Genomic DNA, 9,749 nt, shown 5'->3' on the forward strand with positions numbered 1-9,749 from the left:
TACCCGTCCACACATTCACATTTTACTATCAAGTTCTGCTGCATATTGTTGTTAAGGTTAACTGTTCTCAACTGCTATAAGTGTTTGAAGAACAGGGACTGTGAGAAGTATCAAGCAGTAGAGAACAAATGAATAAGTTGTCCAAGGTGCCGTGGCACGTCTCTAAACTAACACATTAGAACATGTTCCTAAATTGGTTAACGGACTTTTTATGATCAATTCTAAGACTTCCACGTTTGTTGTTAAAGCTGTTGATAGCCATGTAGCATCAAGTCCAGTTTATTTGGTAACGATGAGCTCGCCTTACAAGCTGTTGGGTAAACAAGCTTTTTTGTTTTCATTGCCATGGAGAAAGTAACCTTCCACTAGTCTCCATCACCTTTTCATTAACACGATAAGTTTATAGGCTATTTAAAAAATTAAAAAGTATAATCTGTAGTTTGAAAGTGAGATTGACTCTGCATCTACCTGGAATAATAATAATAATAATAATAATAATAATAATAATAATAATAATAATAATAATAATAATAATAATAATAATAATAATAATAATAATAATAATAATAATAATAATAATAATAATAATAATAATAATAATAATAATAATAATAATAATAATAAAGACTTAGTGTTTTCAGCTTAACCAGTTTAGAAATCAATGTTTTGCAACCAAAGGTTTTAGCAAAAACAGAGTGTAGAGATCTATCCATGACAGATGAGTGAAGTCAGTGTGTGACTGACAAGCCAGCGTTGCCTGCTACACCTGTCAGTTACAGGACGAGGTATAGGAAGCCACTGGAACAAGTGCAGCTCTATTTGGTCTCATGGCCAAGTCGTCGGTTTTGTGGCCAAACAGCTCCGTCACTTTCTTATAAACAGTACATGAGCTTGACACTCACGAGGTCACGAGTGTCGTGGACAGGCTGACTATTTAACTCCTTGAACCTGACCAGGCATTAAAAATGATACCTTCTGATTCTGAAGAATGCTGCGGCCTGTATAAGTCAATCTGGGTGTGCAGTGCTTTATAAATAGTAGGCCAAATTAAATTATCACTCACACTCGCTGCACTGAGACGGGGCGGGAGCGACGTTCGTGCAACTGGACACTGGGCTAAAACCTGGATGGTTGTAAGAATGTCATAAAAACAAGCGCTGCTGGCTTGTACGCAGCTTCTGTGCAGGGCTGACGGATTTAGAGGCGGCAGACAGACACATCAGCAGATGTCTTCACATGTCTTCATTAACAGTGTCACCAGACCACTCAATTCAAAGACATGATGCTTCCTGTAGAGGTGAGACTGATTAGTATTAACTGCTAACAACTACAGAGTTGAAAATGAGCCTGGTTTATTCAGTCTGTAATTAAGACACTTTACATTTCTGGCTGACAGTATGAGCCTCAGTACGTCTCAGTCGTTGTTCAGTGATTCATTAGTGACTTGAACAGGAACAGTTAAATGCCCTAGATCTGGACAAAGACAGATACAATCGGGGCGTCAGCACCGCTAAAGAAAAGACTCAAGATTAGGCCGTTTGAGAGTACATTAAAAAGAAACAAGGCATTGAAACCTGTTGGAGAATTGTCCCCACTGGGGGTGGAAGTATTAGGATATATTTTGGGACCTGAATATGCATAAATAGATGAACAATAACATTCAAAATGAATTAAAATAATATATATATATTCCAGAACATTTTGCAGCCGTACGTCCACAGACCACCCAGGGGTTCCAGACATCCGTTTTAGAGGATTTATCACATTATTTGTGAGGCAAATCCAAACTTCAGTTGTACTGTAATGCTTTTGTTCGTTCAAATTTCAGTTTGAATTAAAATGGCTTTTTTTTTTTTTTTACCTAATAACATTTACAATGCACTTTATATTGTCTGCAGGAAAATCCAAAGTTACTAGTTAGAATAAAAGGCAGAAGTTTAGGAGATTAATAAAAGTTTTTTCCCACCATCATAGACCCACAGATCAGTTAAATTCAGTCTGGTGTGGTTTATATTTTTAGTTATTTATTTTTTTACTGTATTACAGTTATATGTCACTGTGCTTTGTAATATATTCAGATCAATAAATCATGACAAAAATGAGTGTTTGACAATTTCCGATGTGCCTATTACTGTGTTAGCTTTGATCACTTCAGCCTGATAGAGTGAGTTTGTAATGGTGGTAAATGACAACAAGTACATAGTAAGCATGAGTAAAAATATTTGAATTAATTTCTGAATGAACAAATACTTAATTATTATCTATTCTTTTTTATTTTACTGTATTCCTTGACTCAGATGAATCCACTATGTGGTGAATTCAAACCATTCAGTGCACATTACTCAGAACACCAAATAATTATCGGTGTTCCTAATAAAGTGGCCAGTAAATGTCAAAATCAACAGGGATACAAATCCAACAACCATCTCAGCACCATTTCCTTTTTTGGACATTTGTACTGATTTGTTTTCCAAATGTCTTTGTGTAGACACTTTCCTCTTTAGTGCAGGTATAAAGTTTGGAGATGACACTGCTTACTTTACAGCTGAATCTGCACTGACCGCAGCCACCAGAGCCATGTGAAACCTTAGAAGGCTTCATGTTGCTTTAACTCATGACCACAATGTTCATCATGGTCATCATTTCCAACTCAGTCAAGATTGACGTGATGATCCACGGTCTAAGACTCCACTAGAACCCCTCCAGGTTCTAACATGAATCTTGTTTCAAATCTTAAAATGCTGGTTACAGCAGAGTTTTAGGTGACCTGCCCCTCCTGCCCCCCTGTATCTGCCCTGTGCACGTTTTAAGTCAACTGTGCCATTTAGGCGCATAACCCCTCGGCCATAAATATCAGCTTCTTGACATCGCGCCGATGTGGGTGGGCATGGCGCGTCTGACATGGAGTTCACAAATCAAGCTGGAGTAAAAGGCTGAGCCCAGGCATTCATTTCACTGCAACACCAGTGTGGTGCTGGTAAAATGAGGCAGGCTAATTAAAAATATGACGTTATCATTACCTACAGACACACAGTTGATTTTGCTTTTTGCTGTATTCACCAAAACAGGGAATTTATTCACAATACAAACCTTAGGTAAGGCAGAACTACAATTCCCTACATTTCTGGTTTATTAGATTGAGAAACATGACTGTTCTTCTACTGGTCCTTTTGTGTTATATTTATGGACCAACTGACTTACTTTTAATTATAATATATTTCTAGTTGTCCGTGGCTAATATTAACCAGTAAGCAATTGTTATTTTTCCTAAACATTAGATATTTCTGGGTAAACGTTGCACTTGAATTGCTTGCTTACTTTTAGCTATTTAGTTTCACTTTTGATTCTTTTTTTTTTTTTTTGCCAAAATGTTTTCATGCTATTTTTTTAAGTTATTCCTTTCAGTTACCTTTAGGCTAATTTCAGTTGCCTAATTTCAGCTTTACTTGCTTAGTTTTTAAGTAACAGCTGGTGAGTCTGACAGGATGTGATGTCAAAGGGAATATCTTCAAACCAGTTCATCCATTTCTTGTACATGGTCTATATTCATGGGCAGTACGACAGAGTAGTTATTAGAAGTATAGATTCCATGAAGTGAAATTAATCTTCACCCTGAGATGAAACGTGTGCTACTGGTGCTTCACAGGACTGAGGCTTTGACAAGTTTATTGAGGTGATGAAGTCTGGGTGTGCTTTTTCACATCCGTGCTGGGAAGCAGGTGTTTTGAGAGCTGTGAGGAGCAGGCGTGTGAGCCTCCCTCGTGAGCGCCACGTAAACGCTCCTCATTAGACCGGCCCCGGCTACTACACTGTGGAGCGGCTCCTGACGAAAGGCTTCCTGTCTGAAGCGCTACATGGTTCTAGTTCGTTGTTAGCACAACATATGTTTATTAACGTATCTGCACTGGGTGTGAAAGCCGGCACCGCCCACAGAGGCTGTGAAACAAAGGGTGGTGGAATTAAGTGAGGGGAAAAGAGAAAAAGGGGAGAATGAAGATATCTGGCGAGCTCCACACACAGGGAGCGAAATAGGGAAAAGATAACACCCAGAGCTCAGCGGAATTCATGCTCGATGGCTCATGAACTCTGGCTGAAGTGCAAATGTATTCCTCAGCAACCCAGAAACAAACAAGCTGCCACTTCCTTAGCCTATAATTAGTTGGTAATCAATGCTGGATTGGTTTCTGTCCTGTCAGACATCGGCAGCCATCGTGGGGCAACACTAGACCTGCAGCTGTACTCCCAGCTCTCAGATGACAATCCAAGGTAAAGAACACTGAGCCATGTTCTAACCAAGTATTATTATAACTGGCCTGCATGAAAGAGAGGGGTTAATACTCCGCAGCTTCTATGTCTTTAATGAAGCCCAGGAAATATGCCTTTGGGACAAAGTCACCTCCTCCTGGAGGTTTCATCAGCATCGACATGACCCTCTCCACTCACTTACCACTTAGCCCAGGAGCTTCTTTGGGGGGAGGGGTTGTTGTTTGGGCCGAGTAATGGTACAGTGTGTACTCTCCGGTCGGCCCGTGAACCCTCACTGACCCTGACACACACAGGACATACGTGAAGCCCAGGCAGCAGACGGCGGCAGCGGCAGCATCTCGGCCATGACCTGACACTTCACAGTTATGTGACCTTTAAAAATATCCAGCACCTAAAATAAAACTTCCTGTTCTTCTAATTAACATACTTGGATTTTTAAGGTTTTTCAGGCGATTCTCGAAGCACCAACTTTCTTTATCAAGGGTTCTGAGATCAGGTCCCTGTTTTACGACATGAATCTTTATGGAGATAATTTTCCTTCTATTGTATTTTTTGTCTCCCACATTCTGCCAGGATCCTAATCCTCCAGCGTTAGTCCACTGAGATACAGTACACAGGAATTGAACTGAAATTCACAGATTGAAGTTAATACAGTGTATTTATTGCAATCACGTACACTTGATTCATTATTGCATTTCTGAAAAAAAAAAAAAAAAGGAAACACCAGCACATTATAGAAAAGTCCTCTCCTATTTAATTACTATCAATTATTGTATGTCAAGTTCACTGTCATGGATAGTTTTTATCAGTTACTCATCTTATTCAGTTAATCCATGCGACATGTGCAGCATACACTACAATGAACAACATGAAAAGACACATTTATAAACAGATAGATTTCCATCAGTACATATAGTAGGTGTCAAATGTTAATTGTGTTTTAACTCCTACCTGTTGAAATACATGTATGGTTTTAACTTCAACAATAATTTGTTATATTTTTAAATGCAAACTATTTTCAAGATTAAAATGAGTCTACTTCACTTTAATTCCATTCTGTTTTGTTTCATGCTGATTTTGCTGTGTAAAAATTGTTTAATTTTATGTCACAGTGAGACTTGGCTCTCGGTATTGTTTTGTCTTTGGAGCTGCTGTTAATGAAGACAAACAATTATTTTTTCAAGTTAAACGTCTTTAATATTTATAGAACTATAGATTATAGATTTATAGAAGACCCTAAAAAATTTGGAAGACAAAGCTTGATTTACCGACACTAAGGCAGAAGACGTTCTAGAACGGAGCCAGACTCCACTGTACAGCGAGTGTATGATAAATAGACAGTGATGATGTGAACTAAAATGTCAGACTGAAGCCTGGTGTGACTTTCAAACGCAGCCTTAACTCTGTTAGCTGGAGCCCGTGAAGCTTCATTCACGCTGGTTTGTGCAGATTCATGGGAGGTCCTGCACATGTACACATAACACTGGCAGCTTTATGTTACTCAGACAGACAGCACAGTGCACTACTATGACAAAACAGGGCAGCTGTGCACTTCCACACATTCCTCTGACCTGCTCCATGAATGCAGACCCCCCTGCTGCCCTCCAACTCACTGCCAGCCTTCACTTACAGGCACCATACTTTCCAGCACACTCTCCCTGCCCACCCTGACCCAGCTCACATGCAGACAGACTCCCCCGGCCCCACCGCAGCACACTTGCTGTGCCCCTTCAAATTCATTGAGAAATCCACAGCTGCAGCTCCAAACTTGGCCTGCTGTTAGCGCATGGCTGCAGATACAGAAGGTAAAGCTGGCTACTGTTAGCTGTTGACTTAACTGAAGCTAACTTGTTGACTTGTTGAGTTTTTATAGAAATTGGAATCTTTGTTTTCACACTCATTTCAGCTTCATTTTCCACCACTTTGACCTATTGACCCCTGTGCTCCTGTAACTCAGTGCCTGTGAATGTGAAGATGGAGGAGAGTTTTGAAGGAAATCCAAAGTGAGCCCTGGTCTCAAAATAATCCCTCCATCTTGTCCCTACCATGCTGTAAGTTTGAGGCTGAGGGTCCAATCACTGTAATGAAGTTGGAAGTGACTGAGTGATTGGCATCTGAACACATGAATAGTGAACGTCCTGAGCTGCCCGTTGAATACTGGGACACAGTGGTGGAAGCTGGATCTGAGGACATGGAAAGTGCAGCACGGGGCTAAGAAGTGCAGGTGTCCATCTTTGGTCCATTTGCTCCTGGCCCACTGCTGGCATTTCTAGCCAATGTGTGTTTGTTTGTGTGTGTGTGTGTGTGTGTGTATCTATGGCCTGAGTGACAGGAGGTGGAGGGGTACTGATGAGGGTGGTCACACACAACAAGTAAAGGAGAAAAGCCTGTGGAGGAAGAGGAGGAGAAGGAGGGAGGGGCTGGTATTACAGGGGTCATGGGCATTTATGTGTGGGATTCAGATCAAACACATTTAGCTGTGGACATGGTGCCTTTGAGCTAGGTCTTATCTGACAACAGCTTGCCAACCGGAGGTCTTGCCTGACACAGGGACCACCTAAGCCCTGTGATTCATCTGGACCTTTCAGTCCACTGCTATCTGTATCAATCAGTAGAAATCATTTATTTTTAGTGGGATGTGGCCTCTCACACCCTCCGTGCTGCCCTCTTGCCCCCTGCAGCCCCACTCATGCTGCCTCGGAGCCCCCCACTAATGAGTGTCAATCTGGGAGGCTGTGGCACTTTTACTGCAGACACCTCCCCTGACAAACGCAGGGCTTCCGTCAACATGAATCAGGAATATGGAGCACAGTAAACAGTGACAGCCTTTCCATTCACTGACCATTGACTTATTTTGTTTGCAGCATTTCAAAAGTGAATACATCTTTCTGACCTAGTGTCACTTTGAAAAAAGTAGTCAAAAATAGTTCAAACTGAGAATAAAGTAAGCAAAAAGGTAAAAAAAAAAAATCAAGAAAACATCAAGAAAAAAATTAAGTTGTCGTGGAAGACTTAAATATAATTTAATATCTAAAAGACAGAATTGAAAATGTGATTAATAAAATGTTTAATAATTGTAGAATGACTTCTAAATAAAAAGCTAATCTTTACAGTTATCTGAGGCCCTGGACAGAGGTCAGGAGTTCATCACTGTCACTGGGACTTAGCCCCTGCAACATGTTCACTATAACTGTGCCAAAGCTAATATGAATTGATCCACCGGTTGGTGCCATGTTTCGGTCCAACATGTTGTTGGAGTCATGACGGCAGTGTCACATGAACAAATGTGATCATCTACTAACTCCAACAGGTTTTGACATTACTCTCTTTAGAATAATAAAAAAAAAGATTACATTTGAAGCTGTAGAAATAGCGTTAACATTTTCCTCTACTGTGGCCTGGTGTTTCTGATCGATTGTACGGATGTAATTAACATATGGGGTCAAAGTGCGGTCACGGTTTAGATCACCCCCCCCCCCCAACGACACCCAGATTGCACGTCTGACATGACCGTTTGAAGGCTCCTACTCACAGTGACGTAGTATTCATGATGGTATGGTTTGTGACATGGGTGTAGGGGAGGAAACCTCTGCTTTTATTTTACATCTCTGAGAGAGTTCTAGGTGTATGTGATGTGAGCACCTCTGTCCTCTTTGTTCCTTTGATTCTCGGGACAGTGGCGTATTCTAGTAACCGGTGGACGTCAGAGATCTATTCTGGATGCCCGCTGCAACAGCCGGGCGGCAACAGCAGCAGCAGCAGGGGGAAGGAATGTCGTCTGCGCGGAGACCTGGGCAGAGTGATCGCTGATCCTGTCGGAGGAAGCGGAGATGGCAGCTCTCCTGTTTCATGGGCAGTGGAGGAGAGAGAGAGAGAGAGAGAGAGACAGGGAGAGACGAGGGAGATGGATTGGGGGGAGTTAGAATAGGGACATGGCCGAGTGAGAGTGGTGGTGGGGGTGGTGCTGATGGGGTGGGCTGAAGGCATTTGGTTTGGTGCCAGTCAAGCCAGCTCTCTGGCATTCCACATTCCAGGAGATCAACACCATGGTGTTTCCTTTCACCCCCTACCAACATCAACTATCCTGTAACCTCCTCTCCTCTCACTGCCTGCACCGTGAGGGTTTTTCAATAAATCTTATTTATTCCAGTAAACAAAAAAACAAAAAAACAAACAAACAACTCCAGTTGTGAAACAGCCTTCGTCAAATTCTCCCTGCTATCATAGACCCTCAAATAATAATGAGGTTTAAGGGAGTCATGACAGTTGTATGTCGTTCACTCTTTGTTGCCAAGGACTTGAATTGAATATTATTATTATTATTTTTTTTACTACTTCTGCTGTTACCTCGCGTCGCTTTAATGTCATATTTAGGGAAACAACAAGTGTAACGTTTAATCAGTTTTGTGTTTAATACTAATACTTTTTGCTCTACTATATATATATGTATATATACAATGATTAGCTGATGTCTGACTTGACTAACTTACTAAATCTACAAGTTTATTTATCTTTTCAATTCAAATAAAATTTTACTTCCTGACTTATTTTTTGTTTTTAAATATCCAAAGCTATCTCTTTAATAATGTAATTATTTTTAATTTAAACAAATTGATTTCCCATTCATTTTTCACCTTACTGTATGACTTCTTGAATTTGAATGATTTTGACCAATCTTTAGTTATTTTAGCTGTAAACATTTGCTTTCTTTAAGCAAAATAGAATTAATATGTATTTCTGGGCTTTTTTATATGTGCATTTTTGTGAAGCACTTCATGTGTTGGTGCAGGCACACTCGTGTGTGTGCGTGTGTGTGCAGCGTGGATGACAGTCTGTCAACTCAGGTTAAGTAGACAGTGAGCGGCCACAGCTTCAGGGCGTGCAGGCCTGCGAGGCGCTCTGTCTCATCAGCAGCATTAGGGCGGCCGTGTGTGATGGTTGGTTTCCTCTGGCGGAGTGTCGGCCATGACATTAGGATGACCAGGGATGGACACCAATAACTTCAGGTTGTGGTCTCACTTTCAGCCAGGAGCAGGCCTCACTCTGCTGCTGTCAGAAAGTGAGTGGCAAAGGCCAGGATGACACTCAAGGACAACCTGTTAACACGCCTGAGTCATACTGTGTGGAGGATGGAGCAGGAAAACAAGTTGAACTCAACTTTTTCTCCTCCTAAAGATTTTTTGATAAATTAAATTTATTTTTACCGACCTGTTTTGTAGGTGGCTTTGTCAACATTCTATTTTATGTGAGTTATGAAACTAATATTATTAAACTATTTTGATCATCAAAAAGCACATTTGATTCACACTTCAGCAGTCATTTTAAATGATGTTTTCTTCCTAGCCGATAAACTCTTGTAAACTCAGTGCTGAGATCTGCTAATTGAGACATTTGCCTCCTTGTGGTGTGGTGGTCAAGAGTGGCAGCAGGTGCACTACCGGAGGAAAAAACAAGGAGGCGGCGCCCTCCGACGGCGAAGGCCT

Source organism: Cynoglossus semilaevis, chromosome 8 (assembly GCF_000523025.1).
Source record: "Cynoglossus semilaevis isolate Cse_v1.0 chromosome 8, Cse_v1.0, whole genome shotgun sequence".
NCBI lineage: Eukaryota > Metazoa > Chordata > Actinopteri > Pleuronectiformes > Cynoglossidae > Cynoglossus > Cynoglossus semilaevis.